This window comes from Triticum aestivum, chromosome 3A (genome assembly GCF_018294505.1).
Source record: "Triticum aestivum cultivar Chinese Spring chromosome 3A, IWGSC CS RefSeq v2.1, whole genome shotgun sequence".
NCBI classification, from domain to species: domain Eukaryota; kingdom Viridiplantae; phylum Streptophyta; class Magnoliopsida; order Poales; family Poaceae; genus Triticum; species Triticum aestivum.
This window is the reverse complement of record NC_057800.1, coordinates 705094564-705119324: the sequence shown is the minus strand read 5'-3', so window position 1 is coordinate 705119324 and position 24761 is coordinate 705094564. Positions and strand designations below refer to the sequence as shown.

Genomic DNA, 24761 nt, shown 5'->3' with positions numbered 1-24761 from the left:
GTTTCGTCGGAATGTCGTTGGTCCACCCGAATGGGATGACGAGGCCATGGATTCCGTGGTGTGGGTAAAGTGCGCTACCTCTGCAGAGTGTTTAGTAAGTATATCGATAGCAGCACAGTTCGTAGTAGGTCACACTCTCTTCGAAATGAGCTAAAATTAATACTAAGAATAAATAAATATGTGATAACAGATTGGTAGGACAGAGTAATAAAAAGCACATTTGTTAATGTACGAGACAACCTGACCATTTGACAATGAGGAGCAAGTTTTCAATGTCAGAAGTCATTTTGGTTTTATCAAGCTAATCAACATGAACCGATTATAATTCCTTGTTGATCTAATCAGCATTCAAATTCCCTGCAACCGGTTGCACTAGTAGAAAAAGGGCCTGTTGTCCCGGTTCGTAAGGGCCTTTTGTCCCGGTTCCTGAACCGGGACTAAAGGGTCGGTACTAATGCCCTGTCCCTTTAGTCCCGGTTCAATCCAGAACCGGGACAGATGGGCCTCCACGTGGCCTGTGCGCGGAGCCCAGGCAGGAGGGCCTTTGGTCCCGGTTGGTGGCACCAACCGGGACCAATAGGCATCCACGCGTCAGCATTTCTGTGGCTGGGGTTTTTGTTTTTTTGAAAGGGGGGGGGGTTGGGGGTTTTGGGGGTTAATTTAGGTGTTTCATATATTGTGTTAGCTAGCTATAATTAATAGAGAGAAGTGTCCTCTCTTATGTCCGTGCTTGGTCGACGCTACGTACTATACATACGTATAGAGAGGACTAGACACGCTAGCTAGCTAGTAAGCAAACGAAGGAAACAGAAGATCGTCATGAACATATATGCATACAGAGAGAAGTGATATCGACCACCTCTCCTTCTCCGAGAGATTGGTCGAACAACAAGTTCTCGTATATCTATCCGACACTACCGGCTACATATATACAATAATTATCTCTTACAAATATAATCTCCTAACATACGGACTCATGGTCCACATAGTATTCTCCGTCTTCAGCGATCACGTGGTCAAGAAAGAATGCCGCCAATTCCTCTTGAATTGCTCGCATGCGAGCTGGTGCTAGGAGTTCATCCCGCTTCCGAAACATCTAATTTGAAGAAGGGGGTCAATACATATATATATATATATATATATATATATGAATGAATGAAACTCAACACAAATGATGGTAATAAAATAAAATTGTGAATGTTGTTATTTACGCACTTCATATTGTTCGTCAGAGTAGCCCCGCTCACAGGTCGTGTGGCGGATGGACTCGCAAACGTAGTATCCACAGAAATCATTCCCTTGTTCCTGCCACAACCACTTTACAAGAAATAGAGGTCAATCAAACTGATAAGCAAGAATGCCAAATGGTATTGATGAAACTAGCGCTTGAATCAATAGGAGATGCGCGGAACATGCTACTATAGTACTTACTTTCGGGTGTCTAAATTGCAGCTTCTTCGGGAGTCCCGGAGCTTTTTTGGTGAATTTTTTCCAAACCCTGCCAGACAAAGAAAACAATTACTTGATATATCAGGAAATGAACAAAGTTGCTGATATGGTGGATAATGATCGATTTAACTTACTTCTCGAGCATTTGAGTCATGTCCGCATAGTCCTGGGGATCTTTTCGTCTTGAGTCTAAGACGGTTACTAGTCCCTGCTCAAGCTTAATCTCTAGGAGAATATAGTGGAAACTGCACACGCATGCATAACTCATCAATTACATTACTATAACCTTGACTAATATATAAGGGAAACCGAATACGCACAAGACAGTAACACTCACTTGAAGTTGTAAGGAAAGAGTATTATATCTTTGTTTTCATTTATTACCAACGATCGTAGCAAGTTGGCCTCGGTATCTGCGGCATGAAATTTAACCTGAGTTGCATCTATGATATTTGTGTTAATGAACCCAATATCACCGATTTGTCGTTTCTTCAATTCGACGATCTTCAATCTGCATAATATAGTGAGGATAATTATAAATACATGCAATGAAAGAGCTGAGCTATATAGAGAGACTTAATGACAGAAGTAGTACTACTTACAGACAGTAGCAGGTGACCGTTGCTTTATCGAGGGCCAATTGATTGAAAAACTGAAAGAACTCCTCAAATGGAACAGGCAACAGATCAATTCCAACGAGGTCATGCTCCTTTTTAACTCTCACATACAAAGTACTCCTCCCCCCAGACTCTCTGCAGATTTTCAAGTACCAATCATGCAATCTTCGCATCATCGTTGATAGAGATCTTTCATCTTTGACGAGAGGCTTCCCGTACTCGTATCTTTGTATCTGCACCTCCATGAAATCATAATGTACATCGTCGGGCAGGTAATCTCCAAGATTGCTATAACCGGGCACCATCCTCGGATCATTAGCGACGATGTCGCTAGGCACCTTGAGCGGGGGGCACGATTGCTTCGCTTGTTCGCCGAGCTGTGCAATTTGTTTCCCAGCTCGTCGTTCTTTCAGCCTTTGATCACTGACAGTACTTCCCGACCGCTCCGCTTCGGCAAATTCCTTTCCAATAATGCGCTCATAGTTTCCTTTCGGCGGAGACTTGGGTGGTTTTGTCAGGGCAGCCAGAGTGCGCTTCGCTTTCACCGGATCTACCTTCTCCTCCGGAGGTGGATGTTTCTTTGCTTTCACCCCTTCAAAGAAGTTCCTCACTTCTTCTCGCGCGATCTCGGCGTTCTCCTCCGGGGTCCTCTCGTATGGTAACTTCTCTGGAGTCTTCAGAGAAGGACCGAATCTGTATGTCCTCCCGCCTCTGGCTGTACTGCTAGACGCCGGCAGAGCAGACGGAGCGGTTGTCTTCTTTACTTGCTTACGAGGCGGAGGAGAAGGACTACGACGCGCCGGAGCAGCCGGAGCGGCGGCAGGTCTCTTCCGCCCTTGCTGACGAGGCGGAGAAGGAGGAGGCTGGCTGCTCGGGCGCGCCGGCGCAGGCGGAGAAGGAGGCGGAGTGCCGCCACGCGCCGGAGAAGGAGCCGGCCGAGTGCCCTGATCGTCACTCGCCGGAGGAGGAGGCGGTGGAGGAGGCGGAGTGCCCTGACTCGCCGGAGGAGGAGGAGGCGGAGGCGTCCAGTTCGGAAGGTTGATGAGCTCCTTCCGCCATAGGCATGGAGTCTTCAGAGCAGAACCCAGCCGAGTCTCCCCTTCACCGGTAGGGTGGTCAAGCTGGAGGTCCTCAAATCCCTCCGTTATTTCATCCACCATCACCCTAGCATATCCTTCTGGAATCGGCCGGCAGTGAAAAGTTGCGCCGGGTTCAGTAGGAAAAACAGAGCCAACAGCCGCCTTGACCTTCATATTAATCCATTGCGTCATAAGGTGGCAATTTTGAGACTCCGTGATAGCATCCACGGGATAGCTGGCAGGAGCCGTCAAGACATGCTCCGGCTGAAGCAGCTCGGTGGAAGCCACGCTGCTTCTCCGCTGAGATGGCGGGGTAGCTTCGGGGGAAGCTTCGGCAGTTCGTTTGCTGCGATTTGCTTCTCGTTCCTCTATCGCTTGTACCCTTGCTTGCAGCGCCTGCATTTGGGTCTGCTGCACTTTTTTCCTCCTCTCCTGGCATTTGTAACCGCCTGCGTCCGGAAACCCAACCTTCCACGGAATGGAGCCTGGCGTGCCTCGTGTCCGTCCAGGGTGCTCAGGATTCCCGAGGGCCATTGTGAGCTCGTCGTTCTCTCTGTCTGGAACGAACGTCCCTTGCTGCGCTGCTTCGATATACTGCTGAAGCTTCTTGACTGGTATGTCCATTTGATCGTTCGTCCAAATGCACTTCCCTGATACAGGGTCCAAGGTTCCGCCAGCCCCGAAGAACCAAGTCCGGCAACGGTCTGGCCAGTTAATTGTCTCTGGTTCGATCCCTTTATCAGCCAGATCATTCTCAGTCTTGGCCCACTTAGGCCGGGCTACGAGGTAGCCACCTGACCCCGTGCGATGGTGATGCTTCTTCTTCGCAGCATTTTGCTTGTTTGTCGCCGACATCTTCTTACTCTTTTCCGATGTCTTGTGGGCCACAAATGCGGGCCAGTGATCTCTGATCTTCTCATATCTGCCCTTGAATTCTGGTGTCTCTTTATTTTCGACAAACTTATTCAGCTCTTTCTTCCACCTCCTGAATAGTTCTGCCATCCTCTTAAGAGCAAAAGACTTGATTAATTGCTCTTTAACTGGCTTCTCCGGATCATCCTCTTGCGGTAGGGTGAAATTTGACTTCAGCTCAGTCCAAAGATCATTTTTCTGCATATCATTGACATAAGACACCTCAGGGTCTTCTGTAGCCGGCTTTAACCATTGCTGGATGCTGATCGGGATCTTGTCCCTAACCAAAACCCCGCACTGAGCAACAAATGCGCTCTTTGTCCGGAGGGGTTCAATCGGTTGGCCGTCGGGCGCGATTGCTATGATCTCAAACTTTTCATCCGAGCTCAACTTTTTCTTCGGGCCTCGTCTCTTTACCGAAGTTGTGCTCGATCCGGAGGGCTAGAAAAAAGAACAAAGACTTAATTAATATGTGTACATACCAAAACAATGAATGCATCAATTAGCTAGTCAGCAGAAGCTTAACTAATATATATACCTGGCCGGACTCGGTTCGGTCACCGGAGACGTCATCACGGTCTCCTTCTTGCACCGGCATTGGGTCACCGGAGCCGTCCTCACGGTCTCCTTCTTGCACCGGCATTAGGTCACCGGAGCCATCATAATCATAGCCAGCTGCTTCCAGACCATCGGTGTCGTTGAGAAACAACGAGCAGACGGCATCACTTCCTCGTGCGATTATGTCCCCCAACAACTCTTCTTGTACTTCGTCTCGGGCGGTGTCCATAGTTTCTACAAATATTTACAACATGGCAATTATTATTCAAACATGACAGATGGATATATTAGTGGCAAACGTAGAACTAATATTAATTAGTGGCCTCGACGCTGCTTCTCTAGGGTTTGGGGTGGCCTCGACGCTGCTTCTCTAGGGTTTGGGGTGGCCTCGACAACGCTTCAAGGATAAAAAAAGAAGAGGAAGAAGAAAAAAAGAGGAGAAGAAAGAATAGAGGAGTAGAACTCCTCTATTCTTTCTTCTCCTCTTTTTTTCTTCTTCTTCCTCTTTTTTTTATCGGGAACGAGGGTCGTCGAGGGTCACCGAGCGGTAGAGGAAACCCTAAATAGCAAGTATCGTGGGTGTGAGATACATGTGGCCGTCGGTGTCGGACACTACATCCACGTCCCACAAGTGACGTGGGCGTCGAAGCCCGCGTCACTTGTGGGACGTGGATGTAGTGTCCGACACCGACGGCCACATGTATCTCACATCGACGATACTTGCTATTTAGGGTTTCCTCTACCGCTCGGCGACCCTGACCCTCGACGACCCTCGTTCCCGATAAAATAAAGAGGAAGAAGAAGAAAAAAAAGAGAAGAAGAAATCTTTCTTCTCCTCTTTTTTTCTTCTTCTTCCTCTTTTTTTATCGGAAACGAGGGTCGTCGAGGGTCGCCGAACGGTAGAGGAAACCCTAAATAGCAAGTATCGTGGGTGTGAGATACATGTGGCCGTCGGTGTCGGACACTACATCCACGTCCCACAAGTGACGTGGGCATCGAAGCCCGCGTCACTTGTGGGACGTGGATGTACTGTCCGACACCGACGGCCACATGTATCTCACACCGACGATACTTGCTATTTAGGGTTGCCTCTACCACTCGGCGACCCTCGACGACCCTCGTTCCCGATAAAAAAAAGAGGAAGAAGAAGAAAAAAAATAGGAGAAGAAAGAATAGAGGAGAAGTCCTCTATTCTTTCTTCTCCTCTTTTTTTTTCTTCTTCCTCTTCTTTTTTTATCCTCTTCTTCCTCTCATGTTCGACAACCCTCGACCCTTCGGCGACCCTAGACCCCCTCTCGACCCTCGACCCCTCGGCGATCGTCGACCCCCTCTCGACCCTCGACCTCTCTGCGACCCTCGACGACCCTCGTTCCCGATAAAAAAAGAGGAAGAAGAAGAAAAAAAAGAGGAGAAGAAAGAATAGAGGAGAAGAACTCCTCTATTCTTTCCTCTCCTCTTTTTTTTCTTTTTCCTCTTCTTTTTTTATCCTCTTCTTCCTCTCATGTTTGGCGACCCTCGACGACCCTTGTTCCTGATAAAAAAAGAGGAAGAAGAAGAAAAAAAAGAGGAGAAGAAAGAATAGAGGAGAAGATCTCCTCTATTCTTTCTTCTCCTCTTTCTTCTTCTTCTTCTTCTTCCTCTTCTTTTTTTATCCTTTTCTTCCTCTCATGTTCGATGACCCCCTCTTGACCCCCTCTCGACCGTCGACCCCCTCTCGACCCTCATATATAAAACATTTTCTTGCTTCTTCTTCCTTCTATTCCTTCTTCCTAAATATATAAAACTTTTTTTAAAATGAAACTAACCTAAAATGTACTAAATCAGAGAACACATATAGATAAATCTTTTCTAATAAAAAAATCTAACTTTTGCATATATGCATTTTTAAAACATCATTACAATTGAAAAAATACATACATATATACCTATATGAACATACATAAAAAACATATATGAACATACATACAAAAACATATATCTAAAGATACATACATACATATATATATATATGAAAATCTAAAAACATGTATAATTAAAAAAATGCACGGCGGCGGCGGGGGCGGCAGACGCGCGGTGCTCACAGAGGCGGCGACGCATCAGGGCAGGGGACGACCGGCGAGGGCGTGGGCAACGAGGGCTCAGGCAAGGGCGAGGGCGACGGCGATGACGGGCGCGGGCGACGAGGGCACGAGCGAGGGCGCGGGCGACGGCGATGACGGGCGCGGGCGACGGCCGGTGAGGGTGCGGGCGACGGAGACGACGGGCGCGGGCGACGGCGATGGCGGGGGCCGCGTGCGTCGTCGGGGCAGCCTGGCGGCGTCGAGAAGGTCAGCGTCGTCGGGGGCAACTGGCGAGGGAAATCTGAAAATTTCACAAGTCCTGGTAATATAGCAAAGGCATTGGTCACTGTTCGTGGCACAAACCGTGACCAATGCCCCCCTTTAGTCCCGGTTGGTGCCACCAACCGGGACCAAAGGCCTCTTTTCAGCAGCCCAAAGGGCGGGAAGCGGCGGCCTTTGGTCCCGGTTGGTGGCACCAACCGGGACTAAAGGGGGGCATTGGTCACGGTTTGTGCCACGAACCGTGACCAATGCCCCCTTTAGTCCCGGTTGCTGGCACCAACCGGGACCAAAGGCCTTGTGCTGCCCCGCGCCAAAACTTTAGTCCCACCTCGCTAGCTGAGAGAGCTCGAGAGTGGTTTATAAGCGCTACTGCGCCTTCCCTCTCGAGCTCCTCTCAAATGCAGGCTTTCGGGCCTAACCCTGCGCTGTGTGCCTGTGGGCCTACTGGGCCTCCTGCGGGCCTGAATCCTGGCCCATGGTAGGGTTTCTAGTCGTATTCAGGCCGTGGGGGCCCAGTAGGTGGCACTTTTTTTCTTTGTTGCTTTATTTATTTTATTTTGTTTCTACTTACAACAAAATACTTATTGTTGCTATTTTTTCCAGTTTTTTGTTTTGTTTTCTGCATTATTTATTTTCTTTTGTTTTTTGCTTTATATTTTAATTCTTTTTTGCTTTTAGTTTTAGAAAAATTATGAACTTTCTGTTAGTGCCATTAGTTTTCAAATTTGAAAACACTTTTTTAGTTTTTTGTTTTCTTTGTTGCTTTATTTATTTTATTTTGTTTCTACTTACAACAAAATACTTATTGTTGCTATTTTTTCCAGTTTTTTTGTTTTGTTTTCTGCATTATTTATTTTCTTTTGTTTTTGCTTTATTTTTTTATTCTTTTTGCTTTTAGTTTTAGAAAAATTATAAACTTTCTGTTAGTGCCATTAGTTTTCAAATTTGAAAACACTTTTTTAGTTTTTTGTTTTCTTTGTTGCTTTATTTATTTTATTTTGTTTCTATTTACAAAAAAATACTTATTGTTGCTATTTTTTTGTTTTCCAGATTTTTTGTTTTGTTTTCTACATTATTTATTTTCTTTTGTTTTTTGCTTTATTTTTTATTTCTTTTTGCTTTTAGGTCAGCAAAATTATAAACTTTCTGTTAGTGCCATTAGTTTTAGAAAAATTATAAACTTTCTGTTAGTGCCATTAGTTTTCAAATTTGAATAGTTAAAATTTGAATTCTTTGAAATTTGTGTGAATCACAAGTTTGTGATTAACTTTACTAAAAAAATGAACATAGATGCACCTATAGAGAAAATTCGACCTAAATTCATAGTTTTCAAATGAACTCTGAAAAAGTTGCCATAGCATACTCGTGTGTTACAAAGTTGGCATGGTATCATCATAATAGTTGCGGGAGAAAGTCTTCACTTTTTCTTCGCTTGTGTCATTTGCTTATTGCGCCGTAACCATGGATAATCTTCATCGTTTATCAGGATGCTTGGGTCAGCCTTGACATTGAAGGGAGGAATTTCACGAAACTTTTTGTAATCTTCAGACATGTCTGTCTTGCCGTCCACTCCCAGGATGTCCCTTTTTCCTGAAAGAACTATGTGGCGCTTTGGCTCATCGTATGATGTATTCGCTTCCTTATCTTTTCTTTTTCTCGGTTTGGTAGACATGTCCTTCACATAGATAACCTGTGCCACATCATTGGCTAGGACGAACGGTTCATCAGTGTACCCAAGATTTTTCAGATCCACTATTGTCATTCCGTACTGTGGGTCTACCTGTACCCCGCCGCCTGACAGATTGACCCATTTGCACTTAAACAAAGGGACCTTAAAATCATGTCCGTAGTCAAGTTCCCATATGTCCACTATGTAACCATAATATGTGTCCTTTCCGCTCTCGGTTGCTGCATCAAAGCGGACACCGCTGTTTTGGTTGGTGCTCTTTTGATCTTGGGCGATCGTGTAAAATGTATTCCCATTTATCTCGTATCCTTTGTAAGTCAATACAGTCAAAGATGGTCCCTGGACAACAAGTACAACTCATCACAAACAGTGTTGTCACCTCTGAGACGTGTTTCCAACCAACTGCTGAAAGTCCTGATGTGTTCACATGTAATCCAGTCGTCGCACTGCTCCGGGTGTTTGGAGCGCAGACTGTTCTTGTGTTCATCGACATACGGGGTCACCAAGGTAGAGTTCTGTAGAACTGTGTAGTGTGCTTGAGACCAAGAATATCCGTCCCTGCATATTATTGAGTCACTTCCAAGAGTGCCTTTTCCAGTCAGTCTCCCCTCATACCGCGATTTAGGGAGACCTATCTTCTTAAGGCCAGGAATGAAGTCAACACAAAACCCGATAACATCCTCTGTTTGATGGCCCATGGAGATGCTTCCTTCTGGCCTAGCGCGGTTACGGACATATTTCTTTAGGACTCCCATGAACCTCTCAAAGGGGAACATATTGTGTAGAAATACGGGCCCCAGGATGACAATCTCGTCGACTAGATGAACTAGGACGTGCGTCATGATATTGAAGAAGGATGGTGGGAACACCAGCTCGAAACTGACAAGACATTGCGCCACATCACTCCTTAGCCTTGGTACGATTTCTGGATCGATCACCTTCTGAGAGATTGCATTGAGGAATGCACATAGCTTCATAATGGCTAATCGGACGTTTTCCGGTAGAAGCCCCCTCAATGCAACGGAAGCAGTTGCGTCATAATCACGTGGCAGTCATGAGACTTTAGGTTCTGAAACTTTTTCTCTGGCATATTTATTATTCCCTTTATATTCGACGAGAAGCCAGTCGTGACCTTCATACTGAGCAGGCATTCAAAGAAGATTTCTTTCTCTTCTTTCGTAAGAGCGTAGCTGGCAGGACCTTTATACTGCTTCGGAGGCATGCCGTCTTTTTCGTGCAAACGTTGCAGGTCCTCCCGTGCCTCAGGTGTATCTTTTGTCTTCCCATACACGCCCAAGAAGCCTAGCAGGTTCACGCAAAGGTTCTTCGTCACGTGCATCACGTCGATTGAAGAGCGGACCTCTAGGTCTTTCCAGTAGGGTAGGTCCCAAAATATAGATTTCTTCTTCCACATGGGTGCGTGTCCCTCAGCGTCATTCGGAACAGCTAGTCCGCCGGGACCCTTTCCAAAGATTACGTGTAAATCATTGACCATAGCAAGTACGTGATCACCGGTACGCATGGCGGGCTTCTTCCGGTGATCTGCCTCGCCTTTGAAATGCTTGCCTTTCTTTCGACATTGATGGTTGGTCGGAAGAAATCGACGATGGCCCAGGTACACATTCTTCCTGCATTTGTCCAGGTATATACTTTCAGTGTCATCTAAACAGTGCGTGCATGCGTGGTATCCTTTGTTTGTCTGTCCTGAAAGGTTACTGAGAGCGGGCCAATCGTTGATGGTCACGAACAGCAACGCCTTTAGGTTAAATTCCTCCTGTCTGTGCTCATCCCACGTACGTACACCGTTTCCATTCCACAGCTGTAAAAGTTCTTCAACTAATGGCCTTAGGTACACATCAATGTCGTTGCCGGGTTGCTTAGGGCCTTGGATGAGAACTGGCATCATAATGAACTTCCGCTTCATGCACATCCAAGGAGGAAGGTTATACATACATAGAGTCACGGGCCAGGTGCTGTGATTGCTGCTCTGCTCCCCGAAAGGATTAATGCCATCCGCGCTTAAAGCAAACCATACATTCCTTGGGTCCTTTGCAAACTCATCCCAGTACTTTCTCTCGATTTTTCTCCACTGCGACCCGTCAGCGGGTGCTCTCAACTTCCCATCTTTCTTCCGGTTCTCACTGTGCCATCGCATCAACTTGGCATGCTCTTCGTTTCTGAACAGACGTTTCAACCGTGGTATTATAGGAGCATACCACATCACCTTCGCAGGAACCCTCTTCCTGGGGGGCTCGCCGTCAACATCACCAGGGTCATCTCGTCTGATCTTATACCGCAATGCACCGCATACCGGGCATGCGTTCAGATCCTTGTATGCACCGCGGTAGAGGATGCAGTCATTAGGGCATGCATGTATCTTCTCCACCTCCAATCCTAGAGGGCATACGACCTTCTTTGCTGCGTATGTACTCTCGGGCAATTCCTTATCCTTTGGAAGCTTCTTCTTCAATATTTTCAGTAGCTTCTCAAATCCTTTGTCAGCCACAGCATTCTCTGCCTTCCACTGCAGCAATTCCAGTACGGTACCGAGCTTTGTGTTGCCATCTTCGCAATTGGGGTACAACCCTTTTTTGTGATCCTCTAACATGCGACCGAACTTCAGCTTCTCCTTTTGACTTTCACATTGCGTCCTTGCATCGACAATGACCCGGCGGAGATCATCATCATCGGGCACATCATCTGGTTCCTCTTGATCTTCAGCAGCTTCACCCGTTGCAGCATCATTGGGCACATCGCCTGGATCCTCTTGATCTTCACCAGCTCCTCCCATTGCAGCATCACCGTATTCAGGGGGCACATAGTTGTCATTGTACTCTTCTTCTTCGCCGTCTTCCATCATAACCCCTATTTCTCCATGCATCGTCCAAACATTATAGTGTGGCATGAAACCCTTGTAAAGCAGGTGGGAGTGAAGGATTTTCGTAAGACCTCGTATTCCCACATTGAGTGCATGGACAACACATAAAACCATTCTGCTTGTTTGCCTCAGCCGCATCGAGAAACTCATGCACGCCCTTAATGTACTCGGAGGTGTGTCTGTCACCGTACATCCATTGTCGGTTCATATGTGTGCATTATATATAATTAAGTGTCCAAATTAATAGAAGTTCATCATAACATTAAAACCAAATTGCATACATACTTCTCATCTAACAACATATAGCTCTCTAGAGCATCTAATTAATTAAACCATACATTGAAACTATGTAAAACATTTCAATGTGAAAACAAATGCGATCATAATCGCAACAAAGGTAACAATTGATCCAACGGCATAATGATACCAAGCCTCGGTATGAATGGCATATTTTCTAATCTTTCTAATCTTCAAGCGCATTGCATCCATCTTGATCTTGTGATCATCGACGACATCCGCAACATGCAACTCCAATATCATCTTCTCCTCCTCAATTTTTTTTATTTTTTCCTTCAACAAATTGTTTTATTCCTCAACTAAATTTAACCTCTCGACACTAGGGTCGGTTGGCATTTCCGATTCACATACATCCTACATAAATAGAATCTATGTCACGTTGGTCGGCATAATTTGCATAAACAATAAATGAACCAATAGTTATAAAGATAATATATATACCACATCCGAATCATAGACAGGACGAGGGCCGACGGGGGTGGATACCAAAACCATCGCACTATATAAGATGCAATAATAAAATTAAGAAAATAATACAAATATCTATGTAAACATACAAGTAAGAATATTTTTCTTTGCAGAAAGAAGATAAGAACAAGAGGCTCACCACGGTGGTGCCGGCGATGAGCTCGGCGCGGGTGATCGATGGCGGTGAAGACGGGGACGGGGCGTGACGGACCGCTAAATCTAGACAAATATTGAGGAAAATGGGGCTTGAAGGTCGATATTGGAGAGGAGAAAGCTTAAGTAGTGTGGCTCGGGCATTCCATCGAACACCTTGTGTGCATAGGAATTGAGCTAGAGCACCACCAAGCCCTCTCCCCCTCGGCCAGAAAAAAACAGAGCAGTGTGCTCTGCTCTTACGTGAGGGGGTATATATGGGCACCTCAGTGGTCCCGGTTGGTGGCATGAACCGGGACTAAAGGGGAGCCTTTGGTCCCGGTTCAAGCCACCAACCGGGACCAATGGTGGTGGGCCAGGAGCGAGGCCCATTGGTCCCGGTTTGTCCCACCAACCGGGACCAAAAGGTCCAGATGAACCGGGAACAATGGCCCATGTGGCCCGGCCGGCCCCCTGGGCTCACGATCCAGGTCCAATGCCCCCATTGGTCCCGGTTCTGGACTGAACCGGGACTAATGGGCTGACCTGGCCTGTAGTGTGGTAAGAGAGTCCGAGGGACTCAGTGTCCAAGTTTGGTTGCATTGCATGAGTAATATGTTGTTATTTGCATTTAAAGAACCATGGTGAACGGAAAATGGTTGCATAAAGTTAACATGCTATGTCTGCATTGGAAATGACCGATAGTTTATATTCAGCATAATTTCATGATACCATGCCATGATTTGATTGATATGCTAAATTATGCCATGATTGAGATGATATGCCATGTTTCGCTATTGCCATGTTAGAAGCATGTTTTGATATTCCATGTCATTGTCATGTTAGTAGATGCTATGGTATTGTCATGCTTAGTTGATCTTTATCATGCCATGTTTAGTAATTGATATGAGATAGGTTGTTGCATGCGCTTGGTTCTTGCTTTGTCTTCTGCTTGTTCGGATGCTATGTATTTGGTTGTCTTGCAAGTACATTCAATGCACTGACCTGGCGTGTCATGCCAGTTTGTAGGTCGTGCCTGGATTGTTCGCTTGTTCCATCGTGCTTGGCCGTAATCTTGCCAGTCATGTGAGTTGTGGAGCCAAGTCAGAGTTGATGAGCCGCCAAACCAAGACTTCTGTTGCCTTTTAATAGCCTTAGAGCTATGCCAGATGACTGTATTCATCAATGATGTAATCTTCTATACATGTACTTGATGAATATTCTTGTACCTGGAATGCTATATCGTGGACCTGTCGTGCGTCAGGTGTTATCCTTGGCTGACGTACGAAGGCCCCTGCTCCATGCAGATCGGGTGCCACAACAACACACAAAACCATTCTGCTTGTTTGCCTCAGCCATCGCGAGAAAATTATGCACGCCCTTAATGTAGTCGGAGGTGCGTCTATTACCGTACATCCATTGTCGGTTCATCTGCATGCATTATATATAATTAAGTGTGTCAAAAACCATTACAGAACATCATGAATAGATAAGTGACCAAATTAATAGAATTTCATCATCACATTAAAACCGAAGTACATACATAGTTCTCATTGAACAACATATAGCTCTCGAGAGCATCTAATTGAACCATACATTGAAACTATCTAAAACATTTCAATGCAACAACAAATGCGATCATAATCGCAACAAAGGTAACAATTGATCCAACGACATAATGATACCAAGCCTCAGTATGAACGGCATATTTTCTAATCTTTCTAATCTTCAAGCGCATTGCATCCATCTTGATCTTGTGATCATCGACGACATCCGCAACATGCTACTCCAATATCATCTTCTCCTCCTCAATGTTTTTTAATTTTTCCTTCAAGTAATTGTTTTGTTCTTCAACTAAATTTAACCTCTCGACACTAGGGTCGGTTGGAATTTCCGGTTCACCTACCTCCTAGATAAAAAAATATATGTCACGTTGGTTGGCATAATTGTCATAAACAATAAATGAACCAAATAGTTATAAAAGATTATATATACCACATCCGAATCATACACAGGACGAGGGCCGACGGAGGCGGATACCAAAACCATCGCACTATATAATAACAAACAATAATAAAAGTAAGAAAATTACACAAGTATCTATCTAAATCGTACAAGTAAGAACTTTTTTCTTTCAGAAAGAAGATAAGATCAAGAGGCTCACCACGGTGGTGCCGACGACGAGATTAGCGCGGGCGATCGATGGCAGTGAGGACGGGGACGGGACAGGACGGATCGCCAAACGTAGACAAATCTCGAGGAAAATGGAGCTTGGACAAGGAGCTTCGAGAGGAGAAAGCTTAATTATGGCTCGGGCATTTCATCGAACACCTCATGTGCATAGGAGGTGAGCTAGAGCACCACCAAACTCTCCAACGGCCGGCCCAAAAAATAGAGCAGTGGAGTGCTCTGCTCGCGGGCGAGGGGGTATATATAGGCATCTCATTGGTCTCGATTCGTGACTGGAACCGGGACTAAAGGACCCCCTTTGGTCCCGGTTCCAGCCACGAACCGGGCCAATGGTTGTGGGCCAGGAGCGAGCCCCATTGGTTCCGGATCGTGTTTGGAACCGGGACCAAAGGGTCCAGACGAACCGGGACAAATGCCCCACGAGGCCTAGCCGGCCCCCTGGCCTCATGAACCGGGACCGTTGCCCCCATGGGTCCCGGTTCGTGACTGAACTGGGACTAATGGGCTGGCCCGGCCTGGACCAAAGCCCTGTTTTCTACTAGTGTTGACAAGAGAGTGTGAAAAGTTTAATCTGACCTCGGTTGTGGAGGGTGAGTTGGACCAATATATAAGGTGGGGTCATTCACACATCACTAAGAGCATGAGAAGTGGGCACATAAACGCCTGCTTCTCCTCCTCCGCCCGCCTATGCCACGTGTACAAGGAATTACAATCTGATGATTTCTAGTGGAGTGAGGAATGAAAATATTACCAGAATTGTTTAAGCAATAAAAGAACTAGTTTCAACAGAAACCGGAAGCGTCTCGGGTAATACTGGGAAAATATATAAACAGAAAATGTTTCTAGGAACCTAATATTAATATAGAGGGCTCAACTATTGATTAACAGGCCCCTAGGATTTATTTAGAGGCTATGGGTAAGGAAAATAATAAAGGCCTGGTGGGAAAAGTTATTAGGCCCAATAGTGGAGGCGCCCCTTATTAGCTTTTTGGACAAGCTAAAGGGGGAGGGGGTTGGAGGGAGGACTCCCCCTCCTCGGTCGATGCACCAAGGGAGGGAGGCTCCTCCTCCAAGTCAGCCTCCCCTTCCCCCACACCTATATATACATGAGGGGGGCCCCCTAGAGAGACAAGTCGCTTTGCCTCGAGCACCCCTTCTCTAGCTCTAATTCTAGTTTAGAGTTGTTCTAGATTTCTCTAATCCAGATAATAGAGAAGCCATGTGTAGTTCTCTTCCTCCCTCCCCTAATTATCAGGCGATTCTAAACTCTGCATGGCGAAGCTCTGCCGAATCGTGAAGCCCGTACGCGTGCAATCCATAGAGAGCCCGTGATTTCGGCATTCGGTTCAAGGGATCATCCTGGACGGTTCGAGGGACTTCAAGAAAGATCTACACTAACTCTTCTTTCACTGCAACTCGAAGTTGGTGACAATCCCATCTAACGTTCTATGCATCTTCATAGTGATCCGGAATCTTGATTGTAGGGCGATTTTTGGTCTTCTACTATGTTTCCCAACAATTTGACATCACCAAATTTGGGGTGGATCTTAGTGGGGTATCTCTAGAGTACCCGTAAGGGCATCGTACAATGGTACAGGACCCATGAGGTGATTCGTTGTATGGGTATAGTATCCGACCTATGCAGAATCAAATGTCAAACATCATTGTAAAAAGTAGAAATTTTCCATTTCCATTGGGTGGGTCATCATCTTCTTCAAAAGCAATTTCCTAAAAAGAGAAAACCATTATATCAATGCATCATGTTGGACTCCATTTAAAGCAATGATCTTAAGTGGTGCCTCTAGGTCTTTCTATATAGAAATCATTGGGTTCCAATCTTGCCCTCCAAATCCAAACTTTTTTATTCTTACGACATATATTTGTCACATAGTACATTATCTCCTTTCATCTTCATTTGTTATGTGTCAGGTTGAATCATTTCATTTCCATTTTTCATGTGGTGTGCTAACTCCTTTCATCTCTCTTTGTCGAGTGGCGCTTTGACTCCTTTCTTCCCCTCTCTCATGTGGCACATTGTGTTCTTTCATCTCCAACTATCATGTGGCACATTGACTCCTTTCATCTCCATTGGCCAGGTATTTTTAAGCATTTTTCCACAATGATAGTAAGCGCTACCGCATCCCTTAAATTATTTTAATAGGATTTGTCAGATCATATGTTGGCATTTCATAATATAATTATTCATGTCCATGAATAATGCGAGCTGTAGGGAAGTTCACAGGATATCATTGATCTCTAATATTTTGCAAAAAAAAAAAAACACGAAACGGAAGCCATCGCATGCCTACTTCTTCAAGAATGTGTTTTAAGTGGTTGGGAGTTCCACTCGTCCAAATCACGCCATATCATTTTAGTCCAACACTTACAGTTTAAATTAATTTTTTCATTGCTTCTCTATTTATGCGTGATGCGCTCAGAATCAGTATGCATTGTCATGTTTCCCTTTGTGATTGCTTCAAACTGTTTGCGATAAAGTTTGATCGGATCCTGGACTCCGTCGAGTCTGGGTTTTTGAAAATAGTTGAGGTGTATTTTTGTTGGAAATGATCATATAGATGTTATCTACTGCACCTAGAAATTTTCATGTACACAAAAGGATCAAGATCTACATTTAGAAATAGCAAACAGCACATGCATACAAATCTACATACATGGTAAAGTATATTTTAAGAGAAGCTTACACATATGTAACATACATCAATTACAAGTCAAACTATTTCAGAATATATTAAAACTTTTAAATAGGATTTTTTTTATCATTTAAAAATATCTTGGTTCATTGGGCCGGGCCTCCAAATTGCCTAACTCATTCAACGGATCATCTATTAGTTTATATATATATATATAGTGAGACAATGAACATACGCTTTTGGTGCACTGAAACAAATTTCATGAGAATAAAGGTGAGGTACTAATTTGATATATGACTTGAACATCGCCAAAAGCCTCTTTGGGAATACAGACGATATCATCTAGCTCCAACGTTGGACCACAAGAAAGTTGACATTTGACACTGGAATGGGAAGAAAAACTGATTTTTTTATGGAGAGTAATGAAAATAAAAATGGCAGAAACTACAGACATCCAACCCCTGGACCACAAGAACTCCACTCTTCTATCCCTGTATTTCTTCCTCCCTTCTTTGTAAACGATATATTTCTTTCTTTGCTTAATACATAGGCCTGACACCTCATAATAAGCAATCATTTGGTTCGAATTTGTGTGTTACGACTCACTTACTCTCGTCCTTAGCTAGGGTGCATCCGGTACTCCCTAGTCTGAAACACCCTTGAACTTATCTTCTTGAAGTGTTTTTCTTCAGATAAAAATGCCGTTGTCATATTATTTTTCCACAAAGTGATAAGTGGAAAAGGACTTCCACTCCTTGAGTTTATATTAGGCCCTCACATTCTCACGTTGCCATGCAAAGGTAGGTAGGAATCTGACGATTGAGACATGAACGCTCTCTCTGTTCCCGGTCAAAGGAAGCAGGAGCCTCTCCTTTTTGTAATTCAAGATCATAACATTTGTGTTCCAGCATTAAACATTTGGTGAGAAAAGAACAAAAGCAAAAAACGGCAACACAACCCGTGGTTTTTCTCACCTCTCATGGAAGGAACCATGGGCTGATTGCACAAGAAGACACGCACATTGACATCGCCAGATCAAATGGCCTAGCTGCAGAAATTAAGGAGTAGAAACTAGCGCATGCACACTCTGGACCGCAAGACTTCCACTCCTTCCCTTGACACCTCTACCCCTATAAATAGACGCCCTGCATCCTCCAGCCCTTCTCACCACTCCTCTGAAATCCGGATTGTTAACTTCAGTTGTGTCCTGAGACGAGGAAGCTAATAGAGGTTTTGGGTTGTGTTCTTAGCTAGATGGCTGTGAGGTTTGTGTTGATTTGTTTTTTACTCAGTACTTTTCTTGATACCGTTTGCTTTTCCAGGTGGGAAGAAGTTCGGAGAACATGGCCACGATGGGTGGGGACCGAAGGCAGATGATGGAGGATGCGGCGGAGGACAAGTTCCCGGAGGGGTTACGCATCCTCGTCGTCGACGACGACCGCGTCTGCCTCACGGTACTAGAAGCCCTCTTGCGCCGTTGCAAGTACCAACGTGAGTCTCTTGATCCCTCCACTTCGCCATAGTCCATTAGAATCGATGCCTTGTGATCTATTTGTTTCTCGTGAATAATGCTTGCCGCTATGCAGCAACGACGGTGATGGATGCAAAGACGGCGCTGAGGATGCTCATGGCAGGGAAGCAGCAGTTCGACCTCGTCATCACCGACGTGCGCATGCCGGACATGGACGGCTTCAAGCTCCTCGAGCTCATCCGCCTCGAGATGGATCTGCCCGTCATTAGTACTCTCACTGTTCTCAATCCAAAGTCCAATTTTTGTGTTTTGCATCCATGAGCATTGACAATTGTTCTTAACAACGTGCTTTTACTCCTCAATCTTGGAGTTACCCTGAGAGGATATTAATTTCTTTGGGCAGCATGTGAGATCCTATATATTTAGGACGATTTTATGAAGCCACGTACACATGCACGGCACCCGCACTCTATTTCTAACCTGGAAGAGTTCTAAAGAACGGAATCCCCATTGAGTCCGAACCAACGGGGTGTCGGGGTCCCATCTAACCGTCCATCCGTCCGATCGGATGGCTAGTGGGGCAGGAGAGCAGAGGTGGAGCGACACATGAGTTAGTAGGGGACGTATTGTCAGTTTCTAACCCAAACCAATGGCATCCTATCCAGCCATCCGTCCGATCGGATGGCGAGTGGGGCGGGAGAGTGGAGGTGGAGCGACACATGAGTTAGTAAGGGGACGTATTGTCGGTTTCTAGCCCAAACCAATGGCATCATATCCAGCCATCCGTCCGATCGGATGGCGAGTGGGGCGGGAGAGAGGAGGTGGAGCGACACATGAGTTAGTAGGGGACGTATTGTCGGTTTCTAGCCCAAACCAATGGCATCCTATCCAGCCATCTGTCCGATCGGATGGCAAGTGGGGCGGGAGAGCGGAGGTGGAGCGACACATGAGTTAGTAGGGGATGCAGTGTTGGTTTCTAGCCCAAAACAACAGGATCATATCTAACCATCCATTCATCAGATCGGATGGATGGTGGAAAAGGGGAACAAACGTGGATAGCACGTGATTATGAGATCCCAATTATTGTTTTTAATAATTAGGTTGATAGTGTTTAGTAGGCTAGAGACATGGTCACTCCAATGGCTAATTTGTCCTAGTGAGAGTCTGTGTCACTCCAATGTAACATAGTTTCCACATCCACATGTTCGATGGGCGTCTTTTATGGACTATCTACAATTTAATTTTATAAATGAGTAGTTTGGCTTAGTGAGAGTCTCTATCACTCCAATGTAATGTAGACCCCACTATCCACGTGTTCGTTTGTTGTATTTATGAACATCTAGAATTTAATTTTATACCATCTCAATTAGTTGTAAAATCCTACCAATAAGAATGAAAACTATAATCTATTCATATTTCATAATATGACCAAGTTATATTTAGTTGTTTCCAAAGCTAATATTAAAATTCGTGTTCTACCAATCACACAAAGTACACAATTGCACCACATCTGTTTGCTAGGGGTTTCATGAATACTACAATTAAGAAATAACTATGTTGTATTGATATTATTAAGATTGAGATTACTACTCATGTTCATTCTCCTTAAAGTTGTTACTCCTTATGACTATTTACTCTCGAGAATAGCATATAAAGTACGAGTCTCCCTATTAAGTACATACATCCATTAGGTTAACCATGGGTAATACCTACAATACTGCATTTTTGTTGACTTTGAACCAGCACACTAATTTATAGTCAAATTACATTCACAGAAAGTGCAACCACACGTACTTATTTTCCTGAATCTCTACTATTAATGCCCAAAAATCGTCCCAGATAATTCTTGCCCAATCTCTGCCTCGCCCACAGCTGCATGCAATTAATTAGCTACATAGTTATTTACACATGTCAATTATCTAGACATTAATTTATGGAAAGTATCATCGAGCATTGGACGAGAGGACCATGTTAATTATGAAGAGTATCATTCTTTGGACGGGAGTATCACATTAATTATAAAAAGTATCATCAAGCACTGGACGCGAGGACCACATTAATCATGAAAATTATCACATAGAATATGTATGCCCCCGTGGCAAGCACAGACAATTAGCTAGTTGCAATAAAAAAGCTATTAACAATGGTGCTTAACGTTTAAAAACTAATATGAGTGTGATCACTTAAAATGCTTAGAGCATTACGTGGGCCGATAGATGTTACCTAGTATGCTAGAGAAACATGGTTGACTGCCAATAATATTACTTGATCTTCAGGTTCACCAATAGTTAGACATGATGATGTGTTTTCCCTACGCGGAACATGTCGTGATATGCCTTAGGCATTGTGGTACTGTTATTGTTTCATCCATTATTTCTGTATCTTCATATTGAATGTGTGAAATTTTTCCCATTTAGTCTGCATTTAAGTAGAATTATAAAATGGAACATTGAAATGCTTTTTTTTGTTTATAGGCACTTTGACCAAAACATATGCACACTTCATAGAGTTTTGTGAATTTCTAAATTCTAAATCTAAGTCATTGGTCATATGGCATGCAGTGCTATCCGTCGATTGCGACAAGAAGGTTGTGATGAAGGGGATAGAACATGGCGCATCTGACTTTATGGTGAAGCCAGTCTGTACCCATGAGCTAAAAAACATATGGCAACATGTTCAAAGGTGGAGAAATCCCAAAGCAATAAGCCACATCAGCGATCATGACAGTGATGTCCAGAGAGTTCAACCAGCTACTGCTGACAAGAGTAAGTTATCGAGGAATAAGAGAAATGTTGGAGATGATTCTAACAAGCACAATGAAAGCACATGTGTATCCACCACCCACAGAAAGCCCAGGGTGACATGGACAATTCAGCTGCATAACAAGTTTCTAGAAGCTATCAACCAGATCGGCCTTGATAGTAAGAATTCACATCTTGTGCCTCATTCATTGACAATGTTGGCTGCTCCATATTTTCATTATAATTTTTTATTACATAAGTGTAGGGGCTGTCCTAAAAAAGGTATTGGAGCTGATGAATGTGGATTACCTCAGTACAGAGAATATCGCGAGTCATCTACAGGTTTACTTTCGACCTTTATGCTTAATTTCTATGTTTTTCTTACTATTATTCATAGTCTAACACTTTGTCATATATATAAGTGCAAGCTTTTATTTGCCGGGAAAGATATCAGTCAAAGCTCTAGTGATGCAACTATGATGAAGTGTAATTTTAATTAAATGTTTCCCTTAAAATGCGAGGCTTATCTCATGTAATGCATGCCTCATATTTTTAGGAGTATTTTTACCCATGCAACATCATTAGTTCTTTTTGTACTCACATATTTACTGTTTTTTTCCGATGAGCATCCATCTCATACCTTGTTATTTTGTCTATCTTTTTATTTCAGAAGTATAGATTGCACCTTAAAAAGTCAACTCAAATCACTCTGGTGATGCATATGAAAGATGGAACTCATCGTACAACATGAACAACAAGGGCAATTTCATGCATAATCATGAACATGGAAGATGGAGTGCGTCCTCTAGCGACACTTCCTCTTGGAGTACAAACAACTATGGTGCAACAGGTCACTTGGCTCCGGCGATGAACACCCAAAGCAACTTCGACATGGGGTCATACCTCCATGTTGGTAGAATGCCGAGGTATGTTGGGAAACAACCGTCGGATGCAAGAAGATTCACAGGTTTTGGTGACCCTCCCGTCAGCCTATACAACAACATACCCAATGAGATAATGTTAGATGAATTTCCTTCATTCAATTATAGTAATTCCTATGCTGACCTCATGTGTGGCAAGCTAATGGAGATAAGCAAAGGCAAAACCCCTTCCAATTGTCAAAGTTCATTTGCAAATACAACAGTTGGTGGCGGGAGCTCTCTTGTCGCATCACAGGTGAACTTCCCACAGATCAACCAACTAGAGAGCTATGCAATGTCATCTGGCCGGTTGCCTCTGCAAAATGAAAAGGCACCATTCATAAGCAACACCACATTAGTGGGAGGCTTCACTGAGCAGATGGCACCATTCAACATGGCAAGCAACACAAGCTCAGTAGGAACGATGTTGAATGGTAGCTCTGCACTTGATGCAAGTAGAACTTCAACTAAAGATAATCATCTGGTCAACAGTGAAAGAACTACTTTGACTGACGATTTCTTCTCATTGACTCAGCTACTTGATGGCGGGGATGAAGCTAGGATTCTTCCTATGCAAGAAGGCACACTTGATCAGCAACCTCTTAATGATCAACTGAATGAAATCAATGCCTTATCAGTGGATGATATATTTTCCAACATGAACCTGGAAGTAAGAGTTTTTCTCATTTGTATGAATCTATGTGTTGCATATGAATTGTTGAGTTGGACATGTGTACTTAAGTAACACTTTTCTCTCAATGTAGGATTTCACGGGAGATGATCCTATCGTGGAAGAAGCATGATAGTTCTGTATGGGAGCCTACCCAACGCATGAGATGCTTGATGAAGAGTCTCATGCTCGAGGGGGCTCTTTAAAGCAATAGAGTGCTTTGACAAGTTTGCAAACATAGTGATATGTGTAGCCATTTTCATATACCAGTGGTTGTTTGAGATACACTTTCTTTAGCATAACATTGAGAATTGGCGTGTTCTGCACAACAAGCATAAACACCATCCTTTGCAGACTGTTATGGGTAATCTTTATATTTATCTTTACCAAATATTAAAGGGAGAATTGTTTCTCCACTTTTTATCGTTTGTGATGGGATCCAGATCTTTTTTCGTCCGACATGGGACTAATGTTTTTCGTTTGCTGCAAATCCTCTCGTGCGAGATTTCTCTTTAGCTAGTCGAAAAACAAGTGGAATATTTGAGTTACGAGTTTGGTCTTCATTTGTAACAATGTGGAATAGTTTCGCAACTCACGCCACCTGGAACACCACAGCATAATGGTGTGTCCGAACATTGTAATCGTACTTTATTGGATATGGTGCGATCTATGATGTCTCTTATCGATTTACCACTATCGTTTTGGGGTTATGCATTAGAGACAATTGCATTCACATTAAATAGGGCACTATTGAGATGACACCGTATGAACTATGGTTTGGCAAGAAACCAAAGCTGTCGTTTCTTAAAGTTTGGGGTTGCAATTCTTATGTGAAAAAGTTTCAAAATGATAAGCTCGAACCGAAATCGGATTAGTGTGTCTTCATAGGATACCCAAAAGAAACTGTTGGGTACACCTTCTATCACAGATCCGAAGGCAAGATATTTTGTTGCTAAGAATGGATCCTTTCTAGAGAAGGAGTTTCTCTCGAAAGAAGTGAGTGGGAGGAAAGTAGAACTTAATGAGGTAATTGTACCTTCTCCCAAATTGGAAAGTAGTTCATCACAAAAATCAGTTCCAGTGATTCCTACACCAATTAGTGAGGAAGCTAATGATGATGATCATGAAACTTCAGATCAAGTTACTACCGAACCTCGTAGGTCAACCAGAGTACGGCCCGCACCATAGTGGTATGGTAATCCTATTCTGGAAGTCAAATTACTAGACCATGACGAACCTACGAACTATGAGGAAGCGATGATGAGCCCAGATTCTGCAAAATGGCTTGAGGCCATGAAATCTGAGATGGGATCCATGTATGATAACAAAGTATGGACTTTGATTGACTTGCCCGATGATCGGTGAGTCATTGAGAATAAATGGATCTTCAAGAGGAAGATGTACCCTGATAGTAGTGTTACTATCTACAAAGCTCGAATTGTCGCAAAAGGTTTTCGACAAGTTCAAGGTGTTGACTACGATGAGATTTCCTCACTCGTATCGATGCTTAAAAGTCTGTCTGGATCATGTTAGAAGTTGTCGCATTTTATGAAATCTGGCAAATGGATGTCAAAACTGCATTCCTTAATGGATTTCTTAAAGAAGAGTTGTATATGATGCAACCAGAAGGTTTTGTCGATCCTAAAGGTGCTAACAAAGTGAGAAAGCTCTATCGATCCATCTATGGACTGGTGCAAGC

At 44.0% G+C, this 24761-nt stretch overlaps 1 pseudogene; it reads left to right on the top strand.

Annotated features, from left to right (window-relative positions):
- Window positions 1-18612: 18612 nt before the first annotated feature.
- Window positions 18613-23195, top strand: LOC123059294 (two-component response regulator ORR24-like; annotated as a pseudogene).
- Window positions 23196-24761: the final 1566 nt, after the last annotated feature.